The following is a 10364-nucleotide window of genomic DNA, read 5'->3' as shown; positions in this document are numbered from 1 at the left end:
CTGTGCCACCTAGCCACCCTCCAAGAGTCCTGCTTTTCAAAGCATTCTCTTCATTAAATTTTTGTACATCTTTTACTGTTTGATCTATTCTGTTTTTAAGGTGTCATTTTCTTCAGTATATTTTGTGCCTCCCTTATCAAGATGTTGACTCTTTTTTTCATTATTTTCTTGCATCACTCTCATTTTTCTTCCCAATTTTTCCTCTGCCTCTCTCATTTTTAAAATCCTTTTTGAGTTCTTCCATGGCCTAAGACCAATTCATGTTTTTCTTTGAGGCTTTGGAGTTTTGACTTTGTTGTCTTCTGAGTTTGTGTTTTGATCTTCCCCATCACCATATTAACTTTCTATAGTCAGGATCTTTTTCTGCTGTTTGCTCATTTTCCCAGCCTATTTCATGACTTTTAACTCTATGTGAAAGTGGGGCTCTGCTTCCAGAGTGAAAGGAGCACTGCCCCAGGCTTCATATTTTTTTGTACAGCTGTTTTCAGAGATAATTCTGGGGATCTGTAAAGTTTTTGATTCTTTGAAAGTGGTATAATCTAGGAAAAGGTGTGTTTACCACTCTCCTGGCCTATGCTCTGGTCTGTGAGTGACCATAATCACTTTTCCACTCTGCCCTGTGACCACAAGCTCTAGTGTAATTGTGCTTTTCCTCTCCCTGGGACTAAGATCCAGGACTGCAACCCAGATGCTGGTATGGGCATTGCAATGAAGTCCTGCCCCCTGTGCCACCAAAGGGACCCCTGTTCTCTCCTTCCAATGAATTATCTGACCCCCTTATTGTCTTTGGGCTGAGAGGTTCAAAAACCTGCCACTGATTCATCTGCTCCAAAGACCTACTGAACTCCTCTCTTACCTGGCACGTCAGACCTTTCCTACTAATCTTCTAAGTTGTTTTGTGCTAGAAAATTGTTTCACCCCATCCTTTTGTGGATTCTACTGCTCCAGAATTAGTTTTGAAACATTATTTGCATTATTTAAAGTTGTTTGGAGGGATTTTGGGGAGAAGGTAGGTGAGTACCCACATTTTCTCCACTATCTTGTCAAGAATTGGAAATTGAGGGGATGCCCATCAATTGGGGAATGGCTGAACAAGTTGTAGTATATGAATGGAATGGAATGCTAATGTTCCATTAAAAATGGTGAGCAGGTGGACTTCAGAAAAACTGAGAGAGATTTGCAGGAATTGGTGCTGAGTGAAGTGGACAGAACCAGGAGAATGCTGTACACAGTAACAGCAACATTGTACAATGACAAGCTTTGATAGAATTAGCTCTTCTTAGCAATACAGTGATCCAAGATAATTTCAAAAGACTCATGATGGAAAATGCTATCCACATCCAGAGAAAGAACTATGGAGTCTGAATGAAGATTGAAGCATACTATTTTCTTTCTTTTGTGGTTTTTTGTTTTTTATTCTCATGGTTTTTCCCTTTTGTCCTAATTCTTATTTCACAACATAACTAATGTGGAAATATGTTTAACATGATCATACATGTATAGCTCATATCAGACTATATGTCATGTTCAAGAGGGAAGAATTTAGAACTCAAAAATCTTTAAAAAGTGACTGTTGAAAACTAAATTAAATTTTTTAAATCTCATCTTCTGCCAGAAGCCTTTCCCAGTCCCCCATAATGCTATTACCATCCTCTGAGATTAACTCCTGTTTTTCTTGTATGTAACTTCTTTGTACATGTTTTCAAATTATCTGCTTCATTATATTTTGAACTTCTTGATAGCAGATACTGTTTCTGCATTTCTTTATATCTCCATCTTGTTAACTTAAACAGAAGTTTCATAGAAATGTTTAATCTTATTGTTCAATGATTTTATTTTTCTAAAACATAAGCTTTAATTTTATTTATAAAGTACATAATGTGCTTTAAAAATTATAAAACTACATCTGCTTAGGACTGTGGCAAACCAGAGAAAAGTATGAACCTAAAAGTGTTTAGATTTGCTTAGGATTGGAACGTAGAGTAACATGCAATTCAAGGCACAACATTATTATTCTAAGCACTAAACTACTAATGAGAATTGGTACTAATATCAATTTAAAGCTAATAATGTAATAACTCCTTTACAGAACATGAACTTAGGCAAATTTCCTGACTAGTATAAGAATTTAAGAATAGTTTAAGAACATGGAAAGTATTTGTTCTGATGTTTTGGGGTTGGTTTGTTGTTATTGTTGGTCTGAGAGCCATCATGTCTAAAGTCATCCTTGTTTTCTTATAGTGATTACAAAGCTAAGTAATAAAAAGTGATGTAAGTTATATTATTTAGTAGTAGATCTAGAAATTAATTAAGCCTAGCAGAAAGACAAGTGTATTCTCTCAGTGAGACTCTAATATTCAAGGCCAATGTTTTTCTATAGATTTATCTTACCCAATTAATTTTGTGACCATCTCTTTAACTGTGTCACAATTATGAGTTTGCATATTAGAGACTCTTAACTTCAATACAGTACTGTTTCAGAACACCGTAAAACTAATACTAAACGATTGAAGATGTAGAACCGGGGCAGCTAGATGGCGAAGTGATCCTCCTGGAGTCAGGAGGACCTGAGTTCAAATGTGGCCTCAGACACTTACCAGTTACTAGCTGTGTGACCTTGGGCAAGTCATTTAACCCCAATTGCCTTGCCTTCCCCCCTCCAAAAAAATAAAAATAAATAAATAATAAAAGATGTAGAACCCTGGGGAACCTTTTTTTGTAATGAGTTATGGCTAGGTGAACAAGTAAATTATAAGAACAATAACAGATGATATAAATGATTATAGCAAAACATATATGAGATACAGCCAAAGCTATACTCAGTGGCAAATTTGAAACCCTGAATGCCTATATCAATGAGAGAGGGGAAATTAATTAATATAGTTTAAAACTAAAAATCCCCCTCCAATAAAGCAACAAAATGAGAGAAAACAGAAGAGAAATAACCAAGATCAAAGCAAAGATCAATACAACTAAAATGAAACAAGTGATAAATTTCAGATTAGATTGTGCAACACAGGTCTGTACAATCACATTTTATTATGACATGCAAGGTGTGGAAGCCTACTGCCTCTGAACAGAAGATGAGAATACCTCTTTAAGGTGTGCAAAGCACTTTACAGATATTATCTATTTTGTCCTCACCAGGACCTGAGGGAGGTGGGTGTTCTTATCCTCATTTTACACTTAAGGAAATTGAGGCAGAGATTAAGTGACTTGCCCTGGGTCACACAGCTCATTAAATGTGTAAGGGTGCATTTGAACTCAGATCTTCCTGATTCTTGTCCAGGGCTCTATCCACTGCACCACTCAGCTTCCTCTCATCCTTTCCTAGAGTACACACATTTCCCAGCCTTTCCACTCCATGCAGATTCCACTCAGATCATATGTCCGCGTACTCCCCAAAGGAACCTTGGACTCTATTCCTGGTAATACCCTGGCTTCTGATAGGTTCTTTGAAAGTCTGATTGTGCCCCGTTCTAGGCCTCTGCAACAACTGTGCAACAATTCTGCAGGTAACTGATGAAGTGCCAAATTATGAGTACCAAAGGTGATGTAGTCTTTGTAATAAGTTGTAATAAGTTTCCTAGAGATGAGCTTTTCCTTGGATGGGGGTGGGGGGGTGAGAGGGGATGGTGAAATTGAATCCATGGAGTAAAGCTGGTGTGAAATAAAGAGTTGGGGGGTGGCTAGGTGGAGCTGTGAATAGAGCACTGACCCTGGAGTCAGGAGGACCTGAGTTCAAATATGACCTCAGACACTTAACATTTACTAGCCATGTGACCTTGGGCAAGTCACTTAACCCCAACTGCCCTGCCTTCCCCCTTCCAAAAAGCAAAAAAAAAAAAAGAAGAAGAAGAAAGAAAAGAGAAAGAAATAAAGAATTGGTTGGGTTGAAGGAAATACCATTGCCAAGTGGGTTTTGAGATATGAGCATAGATATAAAGCTAGAAAGGACCTCCAAAAACCAAGGTCTAGACAGGTTAAGGGACCTGCCTAAGGTCATACAGGTATTATCAGAAAGAAGACTTGAGTCTAAGTCTAAGTAATTCTACAGTTGATTCTTCTTTCCAATAAATCACACTATTTCATGTGGCCCTGGGCAAGTCTTAAAGTGCACCTTTCTGAACCCATTCCTTATCTCTGAAAAGGAGGTAATGTACAGACTCTTTACTTTCCAAGATTGTCCAGAAGAAAGCTCTCGGTAAATTGTAAAGTGATAGATAAGTTACTCTAGTTTCTTAATGTATCATCAGCAGTGGATTTTAATTATTTGTATTCCCTTATAAAAATCAGCCAATCAATAAACATTAATTAAAAGCCTACTATGTGCCAGACACTGTGCTAAGTACTGGGAATACAAAAAAGAGGCAAAAGTCCTCAAAAAGCTCACAATGTAATGAGAGAGACAATATGCAAACAAATACAGCATATACAAAGTAAGCCATATGCAGGAAACATCAAAAATTATTCAAAGAGGAGAAGCACTGGAAAGTTTCCTGTGAGACCTTAGTTGGGACTTCAAGGAAGCCAGGGAGATAAGTAGTCAGAGTGGAGGAGGGAGAGAGTTCCAGGGATGGAGGCAGCCAGAGAGAAGGAATGTCTTGTTTGCAGAACAACCAGGAGTCCAGTGTCTCTGGGTCAAAGAATACACAGTTGGGAGTACACAGTAGGTTAAGTCATTGAAGGGCTTTGAATGCCAAGTAGACCCTTGTGTATTTGCTTCTGGAGGCAACAGGAAACCACCGGAGTTTATTAAACAGGAAGGTGATATGATCTGAACAAATCCAATAAACACTTAATAAGGACTTACTGTGTATTAGACACTATGCTGAGTGCTGGAGATACCGTTAATAATATTTAAAATGACAATCCATGGTTTCAAGAAGCCCACAATCTAATGGGGGGAGTCAACTTGGGAGTTACAAGACTTAGGTTCAAAGAAGGACGTAGAGAGCAGGGAAAGTCCAAGGGGTACCTAGCTAGGGGGCATCATGCTTTATGCAATTGAAAACAGGCGGGTGCAAAGTGGAAAATCACTGTAATGGCTGACTGAAGAGTAGATTGGAGTGGAGAGGGGTTTGAGGCAGGCAAGTTGCCAACAGGCCCTTGCAGTAATTGAGGCATGAGGTGATGAGGGCCTACACTAGAGTGGTAGCAGTGTAGTGACAGATGAGAAAAGAAGTAATCTTCAAGAGGTACCGCAAAGACAAAATGAACAGGCAGCTACCCTCTCTAGTAATAAGGAAGGTAAAAGTAGGGGAGGGTTTAGGGGAAAAGATAATGAGTTCTGTTTTGAACACATTGAGTTTAAGATGTATAGTGGACATCCAGTTAGATGCCTAAAAGGCGATTGGAGAAATAAGATTAAAGCTCAATAGGGAGATTAGGGCAGGAAAGGTAGATTTGAGAATCATCAGTATAGAGACGGCAATTAAGCCCATTACAGCTGATGAGAACACCAAATGAATTACAAGGGACAACGCGAAAATTATGTTAATTGTCAACAATGGACATACCCAAATTTAATCTCTCACTTGGGCAAACAGAAGGAAAGCTCCCTAATGATGCTTGTACATAAGCATCCTAAATTCCTTCCTAAAGTGGATCAGTGCCAAGTGACAACAGCAGGTGGCGCTGAAGAACAAGAATGAAAAAGAAATGGTTAAAGGGGCCGTCTATACTCCTTGGCTATGTTTTTTTTTTTTCAGCAAACAAAATTCACGGGCTTAGAGGCTCTTTTGTATCCCTTAGAGAATCTAAAATCTGCCCCTGGCCTGGTCCATTTAGTTTTTCATAGTACAGGTCTCCCACTGACTGGGGAGACCAGTAGTAAAATTACTTTTTTGAAGCAGGATATAACAATACCAGGGATAATCACTGCTGCTACCTGTGCTGTTCAGAGCATTTTCCAAGCTTATAAATTAGGGCTGAAATTAGTTTTCTAGACAGATCTTGGGAATGATTATTTCTATTTTTTCCCATGGAATTTAAGAACTAGAAGGAACTTAAGAGATCATCTATCTTGCAATGTAGGACCTAACGGCCCATTACTTATATGGAATTAGTTTTAGATTTCATATTTTCTAACATTTCAGCCACTGCATATTAGCTAATCCAGGGGTAGGAAGCCTGCGTAAACAAGCATTATTAACCTTCTGCTTTGTACCAGGGACTATCCTAGGTGCAGCAAACAGAAAGATAAAAATGAAACAATCCCTGCCTTCAAAGGTCCCAGGTTTTCTTGAGGGATGTATGTCTTCTAAATTAAATCCCTTCCATTTAGGAGGCAGTTGATCCAAATAAAAAGTTGAGTCATCTTAGGCTGCCAGCTTTTGACTCTACTCTTGATTGCTTAATGGGCAAGCTTCCCCTCTAATGAAAAGCTCAGTGTCATTTCTGCTTCTTTTAAATAGAATTACTCCTTTGAATGGAATTAGCTTCTCTTTCATTAAGGTGTGTTTTTTGAGGATCAGAACTCTAGACCTGGAAGGTACTTCAGAGGCCATGGAGTACAATCCCCTCATTTTGTAGATGTGGTGATTGAGGCCCAGGGACCTTAAGTAACCACCCAAAGTTAGACAGGGAGTGTCAGAGGTGGTGTTTGAACCCAAGACCCCTGAATACAGGTGTTCTTTCTATTGAACTACAAAAGGAATTCCATTCTAAACTGATTTTGTATCTATATGTGTGTGTGTATACATATACACAAACATTTGAATAAAAAAAATTGCACAGTCACTGATAATTATAGGCCATATATACTTCCAAACACCTTGGTCTCATGAATTTTATGTCTCCTGAACATTCTGATATGTCTATATACACATCTATATGCATGTGTAACCCACCAGTAAGGGAGTTTCATGGGAGAGGAAGTAGGGAAAGGAAGAAATGCACTACGAGTCTGTGGCGAATTTGAGATGAACAATTGGTTAGGATTAATCCAACGTTGGCCTTAATGGGCAATGAGTGCATGTCTAATTCAGAAGCCATGTACTTCAAGGCTAGCAATATCGCCAATAACTTGACAGGGCAGGGAAGATGGGGAGACAGGGAACTATTTCCTAAATTTATAGGAATTTTTAAAAATTTCTTGACATGGAATGATCTTGGTGCTTCCATCCTGAATTTTTTAAAATATCTAACTTCTCCACAATTCTTTATATTTGTTTTAGGATTAAAATAAATACCTTTCTGGGTTAAACAAAATACCTTGCACCTTGGTAAGGATACACATATGAATGCGTTTGTAATATAACTTTGCCTACTCAGTTTCAGCATGATCTTATGTTTCCTGTGGGATACTGTAGGATATCCTGTGGGATAATGCAAGAGGGGAAGGTTAAGTTAGTGTGAGACTCCTATAGTCCCAACAAGACTTGCTTTAGCATTGTTAGTTATTGCTTAATCTTTCACCAGGGTGACTAAGTAGCACAATGGATAGAGCACCAAGCTTAGAACTAGAAAGACTCATCTTCCTGAGTTCAAATCCAATCTCACACTTACCAGTTACATACCCTGAGCAAGTCACTTGACCCTGTTTGCCTCAGTTTTCTCACCTGTAAAATGAGCTGGAGAAGGGAATGGCAAACCATGCCAATATCTCTTCCAAGAAAACCCTAAAATGGGGTCCCAAAGAGTTGGACACAACTGAACAACAACAAATCTTTCACCAGCACTATAGAAGAACGTGTTGTTGTAAGTTTTATCCTGACCAGGATGGCAGTGAGACACAACAAACACCTTAGGATTTTCATAAATGCACATATTTTAGTGATAGAAAATATTATCCTTCATGGTTTTATCAAGTGTGATATACTCCAGTTCTTTTGAAAGCCAGCTCTTGGGACCATTGAGTTTCTAGCTACTAAGATGCCTAAAAACCAAGTCCCAGAATATAAAGACCCAATTTTGCTAAAGAAAGAATGAAGTATTTAATAAAAATTATCAGGCATACAGTCCATAGGGGAAAGTTTTGGTTCAATGATGAACATACAACCCTGATTTTAATTGGAGATTTTCAATCACATGGTCTATAGCCGGTAAAATTCCTAGCTCAGTTACAAACATATAAATCTACCAAAAATTAGTTCTATAAAATGAACTTTAATAATAATCCTAAATATATTAGGAATGCTATCATTCCTGAAAAAGATGACAGTGGATTACAGGCCCCAGTGGGCCTGCCATGCTGTCACCCATGAAGGGTATAAGAGTTTTTGCTAGGATCCAAGCTTATTGCTTGGTTCTAGTTACAAAGGGAATTATGAAATCCTTTATCTTGTACACTCCACGTTCTGTAGGTTGGTGGTTTCCCTTGTCCAAGGAAAAAGTCAGCTTCAATTCAAAGGGGTCCTCCCATATTAATAAACAGCAAATTACCTCCTCCTCTCTTCCATGTTATTTATTGGACTCCAAGTTTTACGTCTATTCAAAATAGAAAGCTGCCTCCTCAACTCATAACTTATTGGAGACCACTGTTTGATGCAGCTTTTTCAAGCATATAAGTGGCACAGTAATTAGAGCTGGACTTGAAGTCAGGAAGATAAGAGTTCAAATCCTGCCTCAAACACGTATTGTTTGTATGACCCTAAGTAAATAGGAGAAATAATAAATTTTGCCTCACAGGATTGTTATGAGGAATACATGAGAGCTTTGCAATCTGCAAAGCACTGATATAAAATGTTAGCTATATTGTCCTAGTGAGAGCCAAGTAAGGGACAGACATACAATTTTATGCCCCATTTCTCCAAATTCAATCATCTAAAAGGTAACTTGATGTCAGTTGTTAACTATGATATTGACAGGGGTGACTGAATAGTCAGCCTTGTAACAATCCCCCCTGGGGGTGATTTGATGATACCCATCACCATGCCCATAACATCATGTCTAACCATATATAAAAAAATTATAAACGCTGATAACAGTGGGAGGCAAATAATTTTTTTTTTGCCGTAAGTTAAGGCTCATGTCACAATGAAAACTCAAAGCCTCTAGGAGATAGTAATGTCAGTGCTGGCAGATGAGGAGAGATAACAATTTTCAGCGACAGAGGAATATAGAATTTTGTCTAAGACATACAAGTTCTCTATCCCATCTGTATTGCTAAGAAAGGATGTCATTCAGGCTATCACATTTCCTTACAGCAATGCCTTTTCCTACTACCAAAAATCTGCTTTGCTGTTTGAAATTCAAATTTTAAAAATAGATTATTAAAATTCATGTATTTTCTTTTCATCTAAGGAAAATATTATAAACAATATTTGTTCTCTTTTGAGAAAGCATAATGCATAAAAAAGTATAATACCACTGACTTCCATTTTAAAGCCACCAGCTTTCTTTATGGAGAGTGGCTTGTTGTGCAAAGGTGGGGTGGAAGAGAATGGGAAAGAGATATGGTGAGGGGCTTACCTAATGATCTATCTAAGCAGACGGGATCGATATCAGCCACCTGTTAGTTCAGGTTCAGTCTTGGATCAAAATGAGAAGCTTATCAAAGTCATTGAACAGAGAACAAATGGAAGTTTACTTTTTTAAAGTCATACAAAGAAGGATGCTGAGGTTCCGTAAATACAGCACACCTCCTCCTTACAAAACCACGTCTGCCTGGCAGAGCAGAAGTGTGGTGACTTTTGAGTAGACCTCAGGCACTTACTAAATGAGGGGGGCCCAATATCCATTTGGATGGGACTTTTTATGCCCTTAGGTGATCAAGAAGCTACATCAAGGGAGGCAGGGGCCAATCTGGTCCTGTAGGCAACTTTTGTTGCCTTTTGGGGAAAACTAATCCCTATTGTAGGGAAATGAGAGAAATCCTAGTCCTATCACAATGTTGGACCAGAGATGGAAGTGTACCAAATATCAGAAGAACCCTTTTTCTCCCACATAGAAAAAGGTGTCCAGGTCCAAGAGAATAAAGGTAACTAAAGAATGGGACAGTAGTGTCTCTGGCCCCCACTCCAGCTCCATTGTCCTTCCCTCCCATTCTACATCCATGATAGATACTTTCTTTCCTCCTCTACTTTATCCTCCTATCATCTAATGTCTCTGGATCCTTATTGTAAAGCTACCCTTTAGGTAAGATGGTTATAAAGATGATGGTGGTATTATAGTTGAACGGTGTTATACTAAGGTCTTTTCAGTAATAAAATATTTTATATGAGGTCTAAGGTACACCCACAATTACATAATAGCCAGTTAAAATAGGCATGAGTCTTCCCAGTATACTCTCTTCCATTTCCTGAAGGATGAACTTAGGTTATTCTCACAATTTAGGATCAAAGGCCCTTAGGGGTGATGTTTCTAACTTCTTCCCATAGAATTCTATTTATGAATGCATATTCAAATTCTATAGGGGAGGA

Source organism: Petaurus breviceps, unplaced genomic scaffold (genome assembly GCF_028583685.1).
Source record: "Petaurus breviceps papuanus isolate PSGF00001 unplaced genomic scaffold, PetGlider_PUasm1.0 84, whole genome shotgun sequence".
Classification (NCBI taxonomy): Eukaryota; Metazoa; Chordata; class Mammalia; order Diprotodontia; family Petauridae; genus Petaurus; species Petaurus breviceps.
The sequence above is the reverse complement of the archived record's forward strand: the minus strand, read 5'-3'. Positions refer to the sequence as shown.